Below are 22,194 nucleotides of genomic sequence, written 5' to 3'. Positions count from 1 at the left end.
GATGCGGGTGTAGAGGGGTGCACATGGTAGATCAGGAAGATCGAAGGCTCAAGTGGACCACACGGTAGGAAACGATAGAGATTAAATCACATGCGATCCCTATAATGTGGTCCACTTGGACCTTCAATATAACTCATTTTTGGTATTATGTAATAAAAGTATTAAAATGTACGGATGGCATGGATAAACCAAATACATCATGGTGGCCCCACGTAGCCCTTAATGGGACCGTCCAATACCCAATTCATGCCTAAAATGGGAGCCCAATTCGAAAACGGATTGGCTACTTCCCCTGCCACCAGCCATTGGCTGGTTGTTGGTGCTCTGTGGGCCCCACCATTACAAGAAACAGTGTTGAATGAACATTACAAGAAAAAATGAGATATAACTCAATCTCAAGTGGACCACATTACAAGAAATAGTGTATAATGAACATTGACCATTAAAAACGTTTTGAAAACTATAAAAGTTTTGGATCAGTCTGATATTTATTTTTTCCCTTCATCTGGGTCTTTATGACCTAATTAACAAATTGGATGTCAAATAAACAGTACGGTGGGCCTTAGGAGGATTTTAATTGTGGAAATCTAATCATTATTGTTTTCCTATGGTGTGGTCCACCTATGATTTATATCCCTATCATTTTTTGTAACAATCCCTAAAATGATATGTAAAAATGGATGAACGGAATGGATGAAACACACACCATGGTGTGCCCCAAAACGCACCGACCATCAACCACGTGGCGGGTGAGTAGCCAATCTGTCTCCGTTCCCCATTTCACACCAAAAATTTGAGAGCGCGCCTAAAAAAAAACCTAAACCTATCTCTCCCTTCCTCCATTCCCTTATTCCCTCTCTCTCTCTCTCTCTCTCTCTCGCCTGATCTTTGATCCCTATTCCTCTCTCTCTCTCTCTCTCGATCTTCTTCCTGATCTCCTTTCCCTTTCTCTCTCAAGCCCTTCAAGCAGAAGAAGCAAAAGAAGAAAGTAGAAGACAAGGTTCATCTCTCTACTACCAAAAAAAGGGGCAAAGGATTCAAACCATGTTAGTTTTTTACTACGGATATAAACCTTAGCTATAGTTGCTACGGTTTTAATCCATAAATAAAAAGTTGATACACCATTAATAATTAATAGTGTTATAAGGGGCTCTATGAGGCCTAAAAAACACTATATGTTCTATCTAAGCCGTCTATATATTTGTAAATATTACTTTAGAAGATGAAAAAAAATCAGCTAGATCAAAGGCTCAAGTGGACCACACGGTAGGAAACATTGATATTAAATTATAGTTGCTTCTTATGGTGTGATCCAATTGGGCCTTCAATATACCTAAAATTTGGTTACATAAACTAAAATAATTTATTAAAATTATGGATCAGAATAGATAAATGAAATACATCATGGTGGGCCCCACGGAACCCCTGATCGGACCATCTACGTGTATCCATCAAAAGACCCCAAATTTGGGCGCGCGCTCAAAATAGAGCCGCGCCCAAACACGGGTATTTCTCTCTCTCTCTCTCTCTCTCTCTCTCTCTCTCTCTCTCTCTTCGTTCCTTAATCAGAGCACTCCCTAAGCTCTTCTTTCCCCAATCCTCTCTCTCCCTCCCGATCTCTGCTCCATCTCTCTCATTCTCCTCCCTCTCTCTCTAATGCATCAGCCGTGAACGCCCTCTTCTCTCTCTCTCTCTCTCTCTCTCTCTCTCCATTGTAGCAGCCGTGAAGCTTCTACCCAAAGAAACACACGCCATGAAGCTCCTCTCCATAGGTTTGATATCTTCTTCTCTTTATCTGTCTTTCAGATTTGATACATTGTAACTGTTTGATGAAATGGCCTGCTATCAGTTGATTATGGTTAAATAAGAGCTTACATTGTAGGTCAGATTCGACGGATGGATTAAATCACATTTTTATAAGCATTATATTTGTACAATCTTGTGTCTTTCACAACTTGGGTTAACCGGTTTACCAATGCTAGTGATGCTGCCATGGAAGTTGCTGGAAATATGGCATTACGAGTGAGGCGTTCTTGCTTTTATTGTTCAGTGCACTTATTATTTTCTATTTTTCTTGATTTTTTCTCTATCAGTTGATTAATGTTAGACAAGTCATATTCTTGTAATGGAGCCACTTGAGAATGTTGCATTCACCAAGCTGTCCCAAAGTAGCATATCATAGAACTATATAACAACAAAATTTTATTTGATATATGGCCTAAAAACATATTAAGACTCAAAACAAGTCACTTGAATTGAGTCGGGTTGATTGAGTCATTACTGAACCTGCAAAGTGACTCAAATAGATAGCTGGCTAGTTCACTTTGCTCAGTTTTGAGTTGAGTCAATGAATTTTATAACCCTACTAAAAAGTATTGAGTTCTTTTGGATTGCTTGGGCTTGATATTTTCCTTCAACCATATCCAGGAAACATTGTGGATGGAGGAAATGGAGATATAATAGACGACCATTACCATCATTACATGGTAAACATCTCCCTTCCTTTTCTATACGAGGATTTCCTCATCAATTAAACTCAAGATGTATTTTTCAATGTAGGAAGACATATAGTTTGATGCATTCTCTTGGTGTAAATGCTTACCGTTTCTTGATTACCTGGGTAAGAATATTACCTTGTGAGTAAGAAAATTTTCACTTCATACTAGTATTAGATTTTTCTAGAACATGCTATTAATTTTCTTAAACAATCTCAGGTAGAAGAACCAGGGAAGTCAATCCTACTGGAATCATGTTCTATAACAAGCTTATAGATGCTCTTATACTCAGAGGTATTGTTACTCAAAAGGCTTCACAATCATGCACATTAGTCAATGCCTAAAAATTAATAGATAGCCAGTGTAGATAGTTAGTGACGCAAGGCTCAAAAGGAAATTGTGTGTTGTGCTTAGGTTAGTTCACCCCTCATTTGTATATTACATATAAGAGCTTTGCTAGGTGCACACGAGTGTGCAAGACAGCTCATGTACACACCACACATCTTGCCAGCTTGGAACTATAGGTCTGAAATATAATCCCTCCATCAGAATGGCACCGCTATCTTGATACCATAGCCTAAGAATCAGAATCAGGTTGATCTACTGGTCATGTGGCCACAAAGGTGAGTCATGCTTTCCAATTGATGTTGTGTTTCTATATGTTATGTATGGTGCCTTAGTGGTACAAAATTACTAAGAAGTCTCTTATCATTTACTGAACTGGTGAATTAATATGGTATTTTATGAATTGGAAGAAATTGGTTGAAACAGAAAGAATGGTTTTTGTATCTGATGTCTGGAAACAATGTTGTATATTCCAGTATACAAGCAATCTTAGAGATGAGATTCTGCTTCATTTTCTTTCTCAGGGTTTGCTAATTTTTCTATTACAATCTTATATCGGACAATATAGGAAACAGTGGCGGTAGGTGGGATGGACAGGCATCGTAAGGATGGGTACTGAAATTGAGCTTCACAATGAGGTATAAAAATCTATCTTTATTATTGAAATACAAAAAAATGAACATATGATGGTAAATTACATCCCTAACTCATAAATCTTTTCCCCATTAAAGTCAAGAATGTATGCCATCAATAGAGCAAAGCCTTGGAGTGTAGAGGTGAATTTTCATTTTGTTGATTGGTTGTGTTGGTCTTGTGTTCATATATGCATTCTACGATGAGGAATTAAAAGTCATCAGCATAAGCCTTCAATCACAATCCATGACTCATAATCCCACTAACTAGGTAACTCTCATATGGTGTGTTAATTCTGGTTTGGGGCTGATCCAATATCAGGCCTTCGCCCAACTGAACATTAACTGGCCTCAAAGTCAAACTTTGATACAGACAGTTTAATATTTAAAACTTTGATTTCAGACCAAAGCCCATCCATTTACATCTTAAAAAGGCATGTTCCAAGGCTTACTCATGCTTCGAAATAAAATTTTGCAAAACCTACGCCTGGGATAATCTTGAGGGCTATTACAAGCTTGAGCTCAGCCAGATGGTACTAGGATCAAACTTGATATAGTAGCCCAACTCCTAGCCTCCTGCAAACCCTACTACAGTTTGCTAGGGAGATTGTAGTTAGTTCTTGGAAAGCAAATAGGAAAGAGGGCCGAAATTTCCAACTCCATGTGTTAGGAGAAACAATATCCGCCCTTTGCATATTTTTTTAAACTATGATTTAAAAATAATGTTGCTACAATCATGAATTAAATGGGTTTGTCTCTTTCTTATGTTTTGATTCTTCTTTATGTGAAGTTTACTCTGTTTATGATGTGGTTTTGTTCTACGAAAGGTATTGTTTGCATATGGTGTTTGGTATTTATGAAATGATGAGATATAAGATTGAAATTCTGTGAATTATAGGAACCCAAGTTATTTTTCTAATGAGATACTCCATTTTCCATTTAAGGTTGTATTTGATTTCTTAAAGAAATGGATTTTTTTCATCCCAAATCACCCACGATGTTGTTTCAAGTAGGACGCAAAGTTCCACAGATGGTGTTGAATTTTTTCAACTCCAAAATTATTTTTTCCTGCACTGTCTGGACATTCCAAATTGTATTTTTGTTACACTATTTGGATATTTCCAAATTGCACTTCTTCTAAAAATCTATTACACTAGCTTTGGTTTCCCTCTAAGCCTAAATAGCATTTGTCTTCAGTATCACCATCCAACCGATAAGGAAGTTATTACAGATTCAACAACTTCCAATTTTCATTTTCTTTCTTATTTGTCATTTGTTGCTAATGCGGATGTGTTCAGATATTGGGCCTAAAAGAGATGAGCTTGATTTTGAGTTCTTGGGAAACAGAATAGGGCAGCCGTATACAATACAAACCGATGTATAAAAATCAGGAGTTGGAGGCAGGGAAATGAGACTTTCTGTGGTTTGATTGAACTAAGGACTTCCACACCTATTCCATTCTTTTGAACAACCACCAAATAATGCAAGTACAACCGTTTTGTTTCAAGGTTGCTAGAAATGCCCATGGACAGCAATAGGGCCCACCCATATGTTGGGGCCCTATTGTAAGTCCATCCAATTCGAGTCGATTATGCTTTAATGCAGATCCATTATGTTAATGGAAATTGTCTATATCGGAAGTGAATTAGACAACTCCCTACTTATAATTTGAGCAGTGTGTGTGCTATTTGTTGCAAATTGCTGAGCTTCCGAATGAGAAGCCAATGTACATGTACTCTAGCATATGGAATGTTGTCTGTGCTCCCTGTTGCTAGTACATTTTTTATTGTTATATTTGGTCTCTCACCATTGAAAATAGTAGTAATAAGAGAACCATCTGTTAGTTTCATTCTCTCATAATTTTCATAATATTTCATTTTAAGTTTCTAGATCTGTAGCATCGTACAATGCATGGAGGCAAGTAAAATCATTTACTTAATAGCAGCCCTTTTAAAAGTTTTCAAATTTAGCTTTTGCATGCAGTAATGGAGACATAATATACTCTCATGGTTTTATCTTATTTACCTTGCAAAACATAAAGGATGCTTGTATAATTTATATATTGCTTACTTTTAGTGACTACTCATGCATAGATTACTTATAAAATTTAGCCATTACATGTTATTTTTTGTTATTATATGTTTCTCTTTGATGGGCAAGACTTCTTGAATGCCTCTCTTCATGCATTGCACTTCCACTGGGATGTATAGGTTGTTGTGGCACGAAAGGGCCCTGCTGATGCGGCTGATAGTGAATTGAATGGCGGGGTTCCAAACAATCAGCTATCAATGGTTCATCTGATTCGAGCAGTTTCGGTAAGTGTGTTGTTCATCTGATTTTTTTCTAGAACAGTTCGGTATTGTTCATCTGATTTTTCGGTATCCAGGACAACCATCTTAAGTGAGTACTCTCCACTTCACTACTGCAAACTGTACTTCATCAGATTCAACCCAATGTTACATGGCCTTAATTCCAGGAGAGAGCATATGTTGACATTTCAGGACCTGCTCACGACAAGGTGTGAATCTCATGTGTGTCTGCCATGTTAGCACAAGTGCCATAAGATTGCCTCTTGAATATATGTTCCTCTAGCACAATAGCACATTCTTCAGCAAAAAGGATATCCATGAGGTGTCATCCAAATGCAAAACAACATCCCTGGACACCCCTGGTCATACACCTAGGCACCACATGGATGTTAACGTCCAGATAGATATGGACATCCTTATCTCAAGAGTTGTCCATGCATGTAGCCAATGAAAATTTCCCCTTGTAATAAAAGGATATTGTTGTATCTGTAAAGATGTTTTTTAATACCGTTTTTCTGTTCACAGTAGTTTCTATTGTTTATCATGGATATCTTCCCAAAGATATTTTGGCAATTAATCTGTAATTATAAATTATCTATTTGATGTCCATATCATCTTTCTAACACCAGAACTTCATTATGTACATTATTTATTCAGCAGGTATTTTACTGTCTATGGTGATTGGTGAATCAAATGTTAATCGAAAAATACTAAAATTTTCTTTTAAATCATAATTAGTGCACAACCTTTATGCCTTGATGAATCGAGAATTTTGTTTTAAAGAATGTTGACCGTTTACCCTCAGTATTTATCTATAACTAATTTGTTGATGCCACATGATATCTTTCTTTTTTTTTGTCTATTAGTATCAGGCCATATTCGTGCTCAAGGCTTGATATTCAGTCAAGTCAGCATTAAACATCACTTGATGCTCCATTCTTTCTTTCCTTTTTTTTTAATCTCTCCATGACTGAATGACTCAAGCATTTAACTCAATTTTTTTATACAGTTGTGAAGGGAGGTGTTTGAGGTCCTTCCATGCAACTAAAGATGCTGGTGCTGACTCAGCCTGTAAATCTCTTGGCATGTCTAAGGCTCAAGTGAAAGTATGCATGCTTATGAAACCATCTTTCGTTTTTACTATATGTCATGTTTTTATTTATCTTGCTTCCAAAAGTTTAGGGCATTCACCTTCACATTGTTGGTTTGGCACAGGCAATTCAAAACTTATTGTGCGCAAATTGCCAATACAAACGGCATCAGTGTTTTTTTTTTGTGGCAAGTTGGGCTCTTCCGATAAATCCAGCAACGCTGAGGTTTGTTATATTCTAGCAGAATTTTCAAGTCTTAAAAAATATTAATTTGATCCTTTCTTGTCTGAATGATTACAATTTTTTGTGAAGGATTAGATTATTAATTTCACTAGTAAAACAAAGGGATAACAACATTTTGTCTCATCATTTATAGTAGATGTCGTTAACTGAACTGAAAACAACCTATGATGTAAAAATTGAATCATGGTCAAGTGACTGCTAATGATATAAGGATCAATTCTAGCAATCCCATTCTTTTTAAGGCTTTCTTGCAAGTTGTTTGTATAACAAGGAATATGAAAAAAAAGATACATTAACCACTCTAGCTAGTTCTCAAGATTATTCATGAAGATAAATCACACAGAATTGATAAGAGTCAAGAAACTAGTCATAATAACACAATCATTTTACAATTAAAACTCTAGCAAGTAATGCTGCCTCAAAATAATTTTGGTACTCAAGATATGCCAATAGAACACTGTTTGTGTGAGAACAGGGCCATTCATCTGGTGCACCTACCTTGTACATGCCACGGCCTAAAGGAGGTCAGTCTGCTCAACAGATGGGTCACATGTATTTGGAAAAAATGGACTATTAAGCACTGATGGATAATTCACACTACGTGCGCATTTGGCCCACCCAATGAATGGGCTGGCATGATTTTTTGTCGGTGGTGCATGCATAACGGAGCCTGCCCCTATCTGTCACATGTGTCACAATAACATATTGTAAATATGATCTGAAATCCTGCTCCAGTGCATCCCTTAGCAGCTACTTCTTTTGGTAAGGCGGGCATTAGGTACATTCTCTTTAGTGATGGTATGTGTAGTTGTGTACATTCAATTTTCTTTCATTCTAGCTTTATAATGGGTGTAGTTTAGACATTTTTAGGTCGGTAGCTCAAAATTTTATGTCCTTAATGCTTAAAACTTCCTGACTAAGATGCTCATTCATTGTGGCCTTTTGGCTTTCAGGTTTTCCTGTGTTTCTACAACCTGTGGCCATTTCTATCATCCAGAATGTGTTGCAAAATTACTTCATCCAGGAAATGATGCTGAAGCGGAAGAGCATAAAAAAGAGATAGTTGCTGGAGAACCATTTACTTACCCTGTTCATAAATGCCTTGTATGTAAACAAGGAGGTTGAGGGTTGCAATTTTCTCTGTGTAGATGTTGTAATGATTTGATTGCTATTTGTAATATGAATGTAGGATGCATTGTATGATTTAATTGCTATTTATAAGATGAATGTAGGATGCATTGTATGATTTGATTGTTCTTTCCTGATTGCATTTTATGTACTATTCCTAGCAGCATTAATTGTATTAGCTTAGATGAGTTGATCAATTACAGTAGGTCCTTGTAATGGTAACGAACACCATTGTTATAATTTTTATATATATATATATATATATATATATATAAAACTAGCTACGGATAATAACCGTAGCTCTTTTGTTCCTAAAACCGTAGCTATTGGCTAACATAGCATCTTGCTACGGATTTCATTCTACTTTTAGCTACAGATATTATCCGTAACTTTATGTCCGTTTCGCTACAGAAATTTTACTATGGATTATATCCGTAGCTATAGATATCTATTGCTACGGATATAATCAGTAGCCATAGGTTTTTTGACCTTTAGCTACCCCACTAATAGCGACGGAGGTGCTACGGACTAGATCCATAGTAAAAGGTCTTTAGCTACAGTTTTTGGCCGTAGCCTTTACCCATTTTTCTTGTAGTGCTCTCTTTCTCTCTCTATGTGTGGTTCTCGGAGCTCTGTTCTGCTGTACCCATCAATTTTTTTTTGCATTTCTGATATCTTCTGTAACATGGGTGGTGCTAGTTTAGGTGGACCCAGCCCAAAAGGGTGGTGCTGGTTTAGATGGTACTAGGGTTTAAACTGGTATGATGTGTTACCTCCACCAAAAAAAAAAAAAAAAAAAAAAAAACCCTTACTCCAGATTCAATGGAGATGGGGTCATGCTAAAGGCTTAGATGAAGAAACATTGAAGTGCGCTGACTATGCGTATTTGGAAAAGACAATTATTGCAGTTCTGTTTGGAATGGTCTGCACATCATCAATGCATGACTTGTTAACCTCTTGGAGTGCTTATAATAATGGATGTATGCAAACAAGATATTTTGTTATTGCCTTGATTAGTTTATGGGTTTGTCATTTATGTTCAATGCAGCTTCCTTTCGTGCAATCACCAACAATCATTGTTTGTTTGGCTTACCAATTCTAGAAATAGATTGATTTTTGAAATCAGCTCCTCTGATACTGATTTAGATGTTGTTAGAAATTATGATTATGTTCTTCTTCTTTTCATCTTCAAATGTCAGTTCTTATTTTGTTGTTTCTTTTGAAGTGTTACTATAACTTGTTAGTTTAGATTGGAATTCAGAGGCAATTGGTCAACCAAATTTCCATTCTCCATATGTTTGAAACAGATTCATTCATTTCACGCAATGGGATTAGCACCCATAAAGCATGAAGTTAGTCTTGAAATCATGTTAGCTTAGTTGGATACATATGTTGACATTATTATGAGCTAAATGGTTGTATTTTTGGTTATATAAGTAGGCATTCCTCACCATGCCAAACTTTGGCTACAGCTAGAATGCATGGCATATTCACTTTAACATGTAAGTAACAGATCGTCAGCTCGATTGGAGGGAGAGCATAAGAAATTAAACTGACTGGATGACTTAATCCCAATCATTTGATATTAATCTGTAGAATACCACTTCTCTTTCAAACTTGATATTTGGACCATAGACTAGTTTCCTCACCATTTTTTTGCATTTCGTGGTGACTAACCAATGTTTAGGAGCAGCTAATCAGTGTGATTAATGGTGACTCATCCACATCAGGCTTAAATTTTGGAGGATTTGGATTGAGTGCATCTCCACATGAGTATGCATGTGGATTGTTGTACATGCATGGCATTGTAGAGATGAAGATTGTGGTGAAATCACAGGGTATATAGGAGATAGGGAAGCATAAAGGAACTTGATAAATATACCAATGCTATACATAGTATCTGTACTGAAACAGCCTTAGCAGCCAGTTTTGTAAGTTATGATTGAAATTATAATAGAGTTTTTTCTTAGAATCTAAGGACTACAAAAATTAGTAGGTTTTCATGTTTCAATGGATTAGCCTTCAAAAAACTTTTTTCGTTATTATTTTCTACATTTCCTATATTCTCTAACTTCTATAAACATATTAGAGTAATTTCTTCTGTGTTGTTTTCATACACTTGACCCCTTAGCTGGTCTTTCAATTCTTTCTGTAGTGCAAACTTTAAGTATGTTGTTTTTCAAAGAATATTGTTAACAGATAACAAACTAATGAAGTCAGTCTACTTAAATCAGTCTACTCTACTTGGACATGTGTTTATGATGCTTAAATCAATCCACTTGGATGTGTGGTAATGATGCAAAGATCATCCCACTAGAACATGTGTTTGTTTATAATGCTTAAATCAGTCCACTTGTCCACTTGGAATATGACACCCATACGCATATACTCCAATTGTACATGTGGCATAACATATAAACACAAATTAACCACAGACTGTTTAATAAAAAATTTAGTGTCATGCATGCATTGAATGTACAAATATTGAATTCTTAATAACTAACTTACCATTTGCGTTTGGGATAAGATATGTTTTCTAATACTGACTTGTGACGTAGTTCGAAATTGATTGTTTAATTTGACTAATATGGATTTGCTATGCATCTAAATTTGAATTTACTTTATTTTTCATTAGGCTATTGTTGATATGAAGAATGTATTTCTTGTAGTAGAATATTTTAAGGATAAATTATTCATATATCATTTTCTTATCATAAATTATTCATATTACAGTTTATAGTTGTGACTTGTAATTTATAGATTTGTAAGTTAGATAATTAGTTACTCGTTTAAGGATTTCTATGGGGCCATACATAGATATGGTGTGTTTTTGGTGGCATAGAAATCGCTCAAATTGTCCCATTTTGGACAGTTCAAGGTTAGATGGATAGTATGCTTCCATATAATCTATTTAAATGTTTATGCCTGATCCGTGGTCCATCTCCTCGTTTCTCTCTAGATCTGTTTCTTCCGTTCCATATCCAATGCCAAATATCTTTACATTGCTTTAGATTTTTGGCATCGAAATGTAACGTAAGATCAACTTATTCGAAGAGGCACAGGGAGATGCTGCCGGATTTTCGGTGAGGACGTTTAAGTGTGAATATGAAAGTATTACAATCTATCCAACCTTGGATGAGTAACTAATTTAGGATTTAATTGTATCATCTCAAAATTGATAGAGCAAACCCGGATGTGCGTCAGAGCTATCCGGATGTTGAGCGGGGGTCTCTGGAAGGTGGGAACCGCTGTTATGACCATGATGAAAATGTCCATTTTATATGGACAACATTGGAGGGGCCTGGCCAATTGGAGCAAGCCATGTTTATATTTGTATTTACTTGAAATTAATGGAGGAGACCCGGATGTGCGTCGGAGCTATCCGGATGTTGAGCGAGGGTCCTTGGAAGATGGGAATCGCTGTTATGACCATGATAAAGCTGTCCATTTCCTATGGACAGCATTGGAAGGGCCTGACCAATTGGAACAGGTCGTGTTTATATCTGTATTTACTTGAAATTAATGGAGTAGACCCGGATGTGCATCGGAGCTATCCGGATGTTGAGCAGGGGTCCCTGAAAGATAGGAACCGCTGTTATGACCATGATGAAGCTGTCCATTTCATATGGACAACATTGGAGGGGCCTGGCCAATTAGAGCAAGCTGTGTTTATATCTGTATTTGCTCGAAATTAATGGATTAGACCCGGATGTGCGTCGGAGCTATCCGAATGTTAAGTGGGGGTCCCTGGAAGATGGGAACCACTGTTATAACCATGATGAAGCTATCTATTTCCTATGGACAGCATTAGAGGGGCCTGGCTAATTGGAGCAGGCCGTGTTTATATCTGTATTTGCAGGGGCCACAACCTTAACCTAAACCACACCCTAAACCTATAACCTATAACGTATTCTCAATTCCCAAAACCTATAACCTACACTTATAACCTAAACCCTAACCTTAACCTATATCCCATAACCTTAACTTAAACTTATAACCTTAACCTAAACATATTCTCAAATCCCAAAACCTATACCTAAAACCTAAACCTAGACCTTAACCTAAACTATAACCTATACTTATAACCTATAACCTATAACCTAACCTTAACCTAAACTATAACCTATACTTGTAACTGTAAGTGCTATAGTTTATATCCCTATCTGTTGTCAAATTTGTGGTGCCAAAATCACTGTTATATATAACTTGCATAAGTGAAGCTCTCTCAAGGATCAACATTCATAAACAAGTTAAGCTCACAACAAGCAAAGCTCACAAGTACAAGGATCAATCTTGAATGCAAGAACTGCTCACAAGACAAGACTCAAGCTGCAAGACTTCAAGAAGAGTACAAGGCAGTTTGTAAAGAACTCAAGACACTTTCAAGATTGAGCTACATCAAGATTTAAAGCTTGAACTACATCAAGACTTCAAGGCTCATACTTCAAGGTCACTAGTTCCTAAAGATTCAATGTCCTTACTTCATGGTTGAGGTTTGACTGACCTTAGGTTGACCTTAAAAGTAGGTCATTTTGGATACATAAGTCGAATGTTTATTTTACATAAGTTTGGTCTGTTCTTCGACTAGTCCTAGGCCTTCTTTGACTAGTCCTAGAGTTGCTTCGACCAGTCTAAGAAATTCCTCGATCAGTCGTGAGTTTGTTACAAATTTCGGATAAAATCTTGAGCTTCGACTAGTCCAGAACTGTCGACCGATCGAAGGAACATGTCGATCGCATCTTGACGATCGAAAATCTTCGACTCAAAATCCAGCGATGTTTTTGAGTTCTTGACGATCGAAGGAGACCTTGACTCGAAGGTGACTTCGACGATCGAAGGAGACCTTCGACATCGTAGAACGGTCAAAGCTTATCGCGCTGATTTTCAAATATCATTATTGCTTCGACTAGTCGAAGAGCTCCCTAGACCGGTCGCGATCTGCTCACCTATAAATAGTGCACGAATCTTAGAAGAAATTATCGAATTAATTAATCCATTCAAGCCAATCTTCGTCGAACTTCTGAGAGATAATTCTGTGCTCCATCTAAGCTAAGTGTGCTTATTTAATATTCTCTTTCCTTAGCTTTGTTTAATTGATTTTGTTTCTACTATTCTAATCTAATTTGATAAGAGGAATTGTTATTCCCTTTCTTTAGAATCAAAATCAATTAAGGCAAGCCTTATTTAGTTTAATTTAAAATCTATTAGAATTAGAACCATTGTAATTGAGTACTGGACATTGAACTTGGACATTCAATCATCTACTCGACTTTTCTTCTAGGCCGCTACAACGAAGGAGATAATCAGGTATTTTACATTTAATTATAAATTCCTTTCTGTTTTGGTTTCTTTTAAGATTTTCCAGAAAAATCTTGTTGTATTGGTTATCTAAGGAGAGCCAGGAATACTCAGAAGTGGGGTTTTTTTAATTGTGTAAGCCCACAGACAAAAACACAATTGTAAAGGTTTTGGGTGAACCTGGGAAAACCTATTTTGTTAGTGAACGCTAATATCCCCCGTGTGAGGATATTAGGAGTGGAGTAGCATTCTGTGTGGTTGTTGTTTAACAGTTGGTGAACACACAGGCGAACCACTATAATCCCTTGTGTTGTGGTTGAATGATTTATACTTCTGATCTTTAATTATTCTTTTGTGGGATGTATGTATGGTGGTGAATGTTGTAATCATTTAATTCAAGCATTGTGAGAATTTTGTAATAGTTTAGAATTTATTTTCTGCTATTCCTTTATCAGCTTGATATTCAATTTCCTTTAAAAGTTGTTCCAGCAAGGATGCCCTGCCATTTTTATGGTGTATGGCTGTCCCTAGAACAATACATTTGTGATTACAATTTATTTTATTTCAGTTTGTATTTATTTCTGTATTCCTCTTCAGTTTGAGATTTGATACAAAGATTTTTCTAGAAATAAGGTTGTCCTACCATAAACTCTGGTTTTTGGTGTAAGGTTGTCCTTAGAACAACATTTGTATCAACCTCTCAAGATCTGAATTTTGAGGTTATTTTACTTTCTTGCATTGTGATTTATTTTGGCTATCTTTTTAATTCCGCTGTTATAAGTTTTATTTGGCATTGACCTATTCACCCCCCCCCCCCCCCCCCCTCTAAGACATATAGCTAGGCCTTTTCAAGAACCTATAACCTAAACCTTAACCTAAACCTATAACCTATAACCTAACCTTAACCTAAACCTATAACCTTAACCTATACTTATAACCATAACCTAAACCTATTCTCAAATCCCAAAACCTATACCTATAGCCGAAACCTAAACCTTAACCTTAACCCATAACCTATACTTATAACCTTAACCTAAACTGTAACCGTAACCTATAACCTTAAACTAAACTATAACCTATACTTATAACCTATAACCTAAACCTTAACCTAAACTTATAACTTATAACCTAACCTTAACCTAAACTTATAACCTTAACCTATACTTATAACCTTAACCTAAACCTATTCTCATATCCCAAAACCTATACCTATAGCCAAAACCTAAACCTTAACCTTAACCTACAACCTATACTTATAACCTTAACCTAAACTATAACCTTAACCTATAACCTATACTTATAACCTTAAACTAAACTATAACCTATATGTATAACCTATAACCTAAACCAATAACCTATAACCTAACCTTAACCTAAACCTATAACCTTAACCTATACTTATAACCCTAACATAAACCTTAACCTATAACCTATACTTATAACCTTAACCTAAACTGTAACATCTCGAAAAATTCCGTACAAAGACCCGAGCACTACCTCAACTAGAATTCTCTTAGGACTTAATCCTTTAGAAATTAAATGTGAATTAACTAGCGCTAAACTCGATTACTTGTGAAAATTAGCACCAACCATATTTAATACGATCTATAAGACCCAAAACCTGTAGAATCGTCAGCGCTACGTTACCCTGAAATCTAGGATTCAATGCTAAACCCAGTTGCCCTCGTGAGTACTTAGAAACTTTGTATCAAACCTGGACCGCACGTCGAAAGTCCGATAGCGATAAACTTAGACAATTATGACCACCTTGTTGGGCTTGACAATCACCTCGAAAATCAAGTCCAGATGATGTCCTAAGACAATTTGCATGAGTCCGGAGGGAAGAGTGTGAGAAAGGTGAATTTATTTAGAAATTAAATATGAATTTAGGTCATCTGAGTCATGTCGCTTGCGCGTCAATTATAAACATTTTGACCGTTGGATTCTAACCCAAATTCACCCTCAAATCAGGGAAGATGGCCCACACATGTCAAAGTGTTTGTGGCCCTGATTGAGTTTCGGTGACGTTGAATTGAAATTGGTCTGCCATGAGCGATCTGAAAACCCGATCGGACTGAAAATTTAACTTGCTTAAGATCCAATATTAGTGAGCTTAAGTCCGACCGCATTCAGAAAAAGGACATCCAAAAATGCTCCATTGAATCGAAATAGACCCGATTTAGTTATAACCTAAGTATACCTTGGGCCTGGGGCTAATTCCATCAATTTTAGGCCTATATAAAGACCTTAAACCCTCATTCTCAAATTCCATACGAATTTTTCAAACCCTAGCTAAGAAAGAGAGAGAGAGGAAAAGAGAGAGAAAGTGAGAGAGAAGTTAGTGAATCATCTTGGAATTCTTTCCAGTTACCCGGCGTACCTAATCCATCGCATCTGAATCATTATTCTGGCGATTCTAATCTCATTTTTGGGTAAGTCAATTAAACCCTAACCTGTTTTGGAACTTAGAATAGTTTAAGTGTTGATGTAACTAATCTAATTCATGACTTAGGTTACCTATTCGCCGTTGACGAAGACTTATCGTCTAAATCAAATCCGTTGCACAATTTCTGGTTTAAGGTGCGGACTATATTCATATAGGTTATGGTTTTCAAAGCTTTCAATGTCAGTCTATGATTTATTACTGACGTGGGTGCCATTTCACATGCCAAATGCGATATCTGTTTCGTTTTACGTATATAGATAGTCCATGTTGTAAGTAGTGTGATTCATGTGTTTGTTGAAATGTTTGTATGCATTTGGAATTTGACGTCGTGATTGCCATGATTAATTGTCGTAGGAATATGGTTGTTATTGATGCGACAACTCCTTGTCAAAAGGATTTGCCCTACTATGTAATATGGCTGACATATGTGATGTATGTTGCCAAGTGTAGTCTAAGTGCTTGTAAAATGCCTGAATAAGTTCGTATTTAGTAAGGTGTGAAATATGAGAGAGTTGAGATATAAAATCCCAACTACTTCCTTATATGTACTATTTCCTCCATGAATTTCTTAGTCTAACTATCCATGTTAACTATGTGTTTGATTTCCTTCATGCAAGTTGTTAATTTTACTGCCTTACTTATGAATGGATTTGCGTTATCTTGCATTTTATAATATATTTGCTATTATGGTTGAATGTGTATGGGGCCACGTTATGGTCCAGGCAATCGGTAAGAAGCTTTGAGTTTGTGGCTAAGGTCGCTTTCGTCACGTAGGACGTGTTTGACGAACCCGAGTCGTATTAGGGTTGTTGGCAGTGATTTGGCCACACGGAGTGTTTGCACACTTCATGTCGTTCAACTCAACGTGCGCTCATGCTAGTCGAGCTCGTCAAGTAACCCGATTATCCCGGTGGATGTTCATCATGTATGGACGCTACTGTTTGAATCTAGGGTACCAAACTTACCAGTGCAATCCCGTTAACCATGGTACCTCGATCCGCTAAGACTCATGAGCTGGGCATGGTGGTATGGGACACCGTGGTCGAGCTGTCGGCCTACGCTGGGGTGACGAGTCTCCCCGTAGTGACCAGTGAGCAACCCAGATTCGTGAGCCGATTATGGTGGTATGGGACACTATATTTGTGTTGTCGGCCTACATTAATTGGTGACGAGCCCTTTGTAGTGACCTCGAGCATACCTTGATACTGCATTGAGGCGACGAGCCTTATTGTAGCAACTAAGGTATGATTAGGCGTGCATTGATTGGTGACGAGCCCTTTGCAGCGACCTAGAACTATAATATCGTATGAGATTGTTTAAGACTGACGACCTTAGAATGGATCACCGTTTGGGAATTGATATAAGGAAGGTACCTTAGCTTCCCAATCCTGCTGTATGAAAAGGACTAATAACAACTTGGTAATCATGTTCATGCACCACATTGCATGTGCCTTAGTGTTGTAAAGCACTGCGGGAGGTTGTCATGCGAACCGTAAGATGAAGACGCTGAGGGAGTGCAGGCGAGGGCGTGCATCATTTCTACATACATCCTTACATTAACAAGAGTAATTAGGATATGTTTGATTGTATTGCTTTATCATTACTGCTTGATTGGATTGATAACATGTTAACTTTACTGTATAGTTCCACTGAGTTGATCACTTACTCCCATGTTCTGCGACGGTGCTTAAACACCAACCAGACTCTTTCTTAGATGCAGATGATGATGCAACCCATGAGGTAGAGTAGGAGTATGAGGATAACGAGGAAGGCGTTCTCTTTTATGCAGTTCTCGGGCGGGTTCATGTGAGCCGTGTCTTGAGCTACGGGGATTCAAGGTTATTGTTGCAGTGGTTTATTTCATTTTGATACTTGTATTTTGAAACAAACACTTGTAATTATGACCTGGCAGAGCGTACATATCTCAGGTACATATATATATATATATATATTCTTCAGTCTTCCGCTTGCATATGTCACCTGTCCCTGAATTATGCTTGCAGTTTGGCTTAATCTACTTCATATTTTATGTACTAATACAGACAACATACATTCATCATTACATATGTTGCATAAGTGATATTTTGAAACTTGAGAGCTGAGTTATGCTCGACCCTCAAATTTCAGGGCGTTACAAGTTGGTATCAGAGCATGATTTGGATTAAACTGGGCCTTGGTTATGGTCATACAACGCACACTGATGCCACCTTAGTGTAGGAGGGTGCGAGATAAATCTAGAAACAATGCGGGATTCCCAGTTGCACTAATCGGTGAAAGTTTACTGAAAACGATCGCCGAGATCGAGTCCGTGTACACTCTTGATCACGCACAACAACCCCAAATCACTTCTAGACCATCCATCGACGGGTTTAAACCGTGTATCATCCCATCCCAACCATTAAAAATCTGGTAAACTTGAATCTGTATCAGGTTCTATTCTAAGTGACCCGAAATGAGTTGAAACGGACTAGGGGCCCAATCGGGGCATTTTCAAGGGGACCCAGGGTGGGACCCACATCATTTTCTGACCTTGGGGACAGGAGGACCTCGCCCAAATGGCGAGCCCTTGCCAAACACTCCAGAGACCGGCAAGGCCCTCGCCAGTTCGGCGAGCCCTCGCAGCCTAGCCGGCTGGCTCAGGCCAACACAGCTAGGGCCTAGTGTGGCCCACTCCTCCATGGTCGGACGATTATAACCCCTCCCAAACCCTCCTTCCTTCACAAATCACCCTTCCAAGCTTTCATTTTCTTAAAATTTCTCTCAAAACCCCACAAAAATCCCTCTCTAAACCCTTTCTTCTTCCACTTTCATGCACCCTCACTCTACCCATCTCAAAACCCACCTCCATTGCTGATTTACCTTTCTTTTCTTTCCATTTAAGCACTCAAATCCTTACTTTGAGTCTCAAATTCGTGGAAGCCCCATCATTCCTTTCATTTCCCTCTTTTCTTTCATTTTCCATGGCCCTATTCGAGCTTATTACGGCCATATTTTTCATTTCCACCATTCTCTCTTTCATAGGGAAGAAGAGAGCTCCCGTTGATGAAGCTAGGCCTAGTCGCCCAACCCGTTCAAGGAGGCCGAGAGGCGCCGCCGCGAGCACAATCGCCACTCAAGAGTTTCAGACAAAGCGGGAACTTGATCCCCAGGCTCCCGTTGGAAGGACTTTGTTGGTGGAACTATCTCATGGAGTTTATGAGAGCCGTAGGGTCCTTTTTGAAGCTCATGTAGATGCACGACTATTTGGAGAATATCTCTTATTTGAGTGCCTGGAAGAGGCCAGGTGGGGTCCGCTATTTGACGGTGAATACCGCGCAAATGTGGGTACTGTCTGAGCTTTCTATGCCCACATTCGAGAACCTTCACTGGAGCCATTGCAGTTCAAGATCCCTTGCGGAAGAGATTGGGAGGCCACAATCAACGTTGCTTTGATATCCTGACTTCTGAACGTGCCGCTTGGTGAGGTTCATGCAAGTGAGAAGAATCTGAGTAGTGCGCGTGAAAGGGATCGCTGCACACGGTTCCTTTGTGGTCGTCTAGTTGAATGGTAGCCTAATAGAAGCCTTTTAGCGACCAACATGATGGATGACTTCAGCTTACTTCACCACATCTGCACATTCAACATCTATCCTGGGTGGAGCAACCGCAGTGAGTGCACGGGCCTGATGGTGGATTTCTTGTATCAGGTGGGGCAAGGAGAGAAGCTGTGTGTGCCTACATACATTTTGCGACAGATAGTCCATATCGCACGTTCGAATAGAAGGACTGAATCACTCCCATTTGGCCGACTCATATGTAAGATTGCACATGAGTTTGGCTACAGACTTATGGTGAAAAGGTCGGTACCTGTCCGTTACATCAATGAGATGACTCTTAATCAAATGGATATCGGGCCATGACGATGACAAGCTCTACTTGAAGAAAGTGAGGATGAGACTGAGAGCGAAGAGGAAAAGAGTAATGAAGAAGGTGAAGCTGAAATAAAAGAAGAAGAAGAGCAGGACCGAAAGCAGCTTGGTTCGGTTACTGAGGTGAGAAACTTTCAGGGCCTGGCAAGCTATTATCGACACTTCATACGAGATTTCTCAAAGATAGCAAGACCGTTGTCTCAGTTGACACAAAAAGACTTGAAGTTTGCCTGGAATGAGAAGGCCGAAACAGCTTTTCAGGAGCTGAAGGACAAGTTGACGTCCGCCCTTGTGCTAGTATTGCCAGAGCAAGGGGTTAAGTATACGATATATACTGACGCCTCTCGCATTAGTCTGGGTTGTGTCCTTATGTAGAAGGACAGGTGTAACGCCCTGAAATTCGAGGGTCGAGCATAACTCAGCTCCCGAGTTCCAAAACATCACTTATGCAACTTAGTTAATGATGGATGTATGTTGTCTGTATTAGTGCATAAAACATGGAATAGATTAAGCCAAAACACAGATATAGCTCAGGGATAAGTGAATAAAGCAAGCGGAAGACTTATAGAAATATATGTGTATAAGTGTATATCCCTGAAGTACATTCACCAACCAGGTCGTGACGAAATTGTTATTTATCAAAATTACAAGTATCAAGTTACATCATTTAAATCCTAAATGTAATCCCAGAAATCCCACGCATCAGAACAAGCTCGCCAGAACCCGTCTGAAAACTGCATATAAGAGAAAGCAGCCTCATCATCATCCATCTCCCGCTCTGCCTCAGAAGTCGCATCAACATCTGCAACATCAGAACCGAAGACAGAGTCTGGTGGGTGTTTAACACCGCCCCAGAACGTGGGAGTGAGTGATCAACTCAGTGGAATAATAAGGCACTGGTTAACATGTTATCAGTTCAATCAAGCAGTAATGATAAAGCAGAACAATTAAATAAATCCTAAGTACTCTTGTTAATGCAAGGATGTATGCAAAATGATGCGTGCCCTCACACGTACACCCTCAGCGTCTTCATCTTACGTTACGCATGACATCGCCTCAAAGTGCGCCACATCTACAAAGCACATGCAAATGCGGTGCATGAATATGATTACCAAGTTGTTATTAGTCCTTTTCATACAGCAGGATTGGGAAGCTAAGATACCTTCCCCATATCACTATCCAAACAATGATCCATTCTAGGGTCGTCAATCCTAGACATCTCATACGATCATATAGTTTCAGGTCGTAGCAAATGGCTCGTCACCAATCAATGCACGCCTTTCATACCTTTATTACCACAGTTCGGCTCGTCACCTCCTTGCGGTATCCAGGTATGCTCGAGGTCACTACAAAGGGCTCGTCACCAATCAATGTAGGCCAACAGCACGAATATAGTGTCTCATACCACCATAATCGGCTCACGAGTTCAGTTGCTCACTGGTCACTACAGGGAGGCTCGTCACCCCAGCGTAGGCCGACAGCACGACCACGGTGTCCCATACCACCATGTCCGGCTAATGAGTCTTAGCGGATCAAGGTACCAAGGTTAATAGGATTTCACTGGTAAGTTCGGTACCCTAGATTCAAGCAGTAGTGTCCATACATGGTGAACATACATCGGATAATCGGGTTACTTGACGAACTCGACTAGCACGAGTGCATGTTGGGTTGAACGGCATAGAGTGCGCAAACACTCCGTGTGGCCAAACCACTGCCGCCAACTCTAATACGGCTCGGGTTCGTCTAATCACGTCCTTTGTGGCGAAAGCAATCTCAGCCACAACCTTAAGGCAGATTACCGATTTCCTGGATTAAAGCATAGTCCCACACACAATACACTACAACAGATAATCATATTAAATGTAGAACAGTAATGGAGCAACAACTCAAATCATAAGTTACTCAAGCATAACAAGGAATGTAACTAGCAAGAAGGAAATCATGCACACTAGTGGGAGAGTTGAGAATCGCTTCTCAATGCTCATACTAGGTTGAAATATCACACATTAGATCATTCAGACATTTCTACAAACACTTAGAATACATAATACAGCATATATGACGTATGTTGAAAAACAAGCATTTGGACAATTCCTTTTACCAAGGAGTTGTCATACATACATCTAGGATACATACACGACAAATAATCATGGCAATCACCTATGCATATTTTATACGCATACGGTACTTTATACATACACATAGAATACACAAATCTCAATATAACACATGCATATCAGGAACGCAACATAAATATAACATTTGGCATGTGAAATCTCATCCATAACAAGAATAAATC

At 38.5% G+C, this 22,194-nt stretch overlaps 1 long non-coding RNA gene across 2 annotated transcripts; it reads left to right on the top strand.

Annotated features, from left to right (window-relative positions):
- The first annotated feature begins 5,675 nt into the window (after positions 1–5,675).
- LOC131229545 (uncharacterized) lies at positions 5,676–7,163 on the top strand. Of its 2 annotated transcripts, none has more exons than XR_009163426.1 (3): positions 5,676–5,787; positions 6,791–6,887; positions 6,997–7,163. It is a non-coding gene; the product is annotated as an uncharacterized LOC131229545 (long non-coding RNA). The 2 variants fall into 2 exon arrangements; XR_009163431.1 differs by lacking the exon at positions 5,676–5,787 and adding an exon at positions 6,643–6,688.
- Positions 7,164–22,194: the final 15,031 nt, after the last annotated feature.

Source organism: Magnolia sinica, chromosome 2 (genome assembly GCF_029962835.1).
Source record: "Magnolia sinica isolate HGM2019 chromosome 2, MsV1, whole genome shotgun sequence".
NCBI lineage: Eukaryota > Viridiplantae > Streptophyta > Magnoliopsida > Magnoliales > Magnoliaceae > Magnolia > Magnolia sinica.
This window is presented reverse-complemented; position numbering and strand designations above follow the sequence as displayed.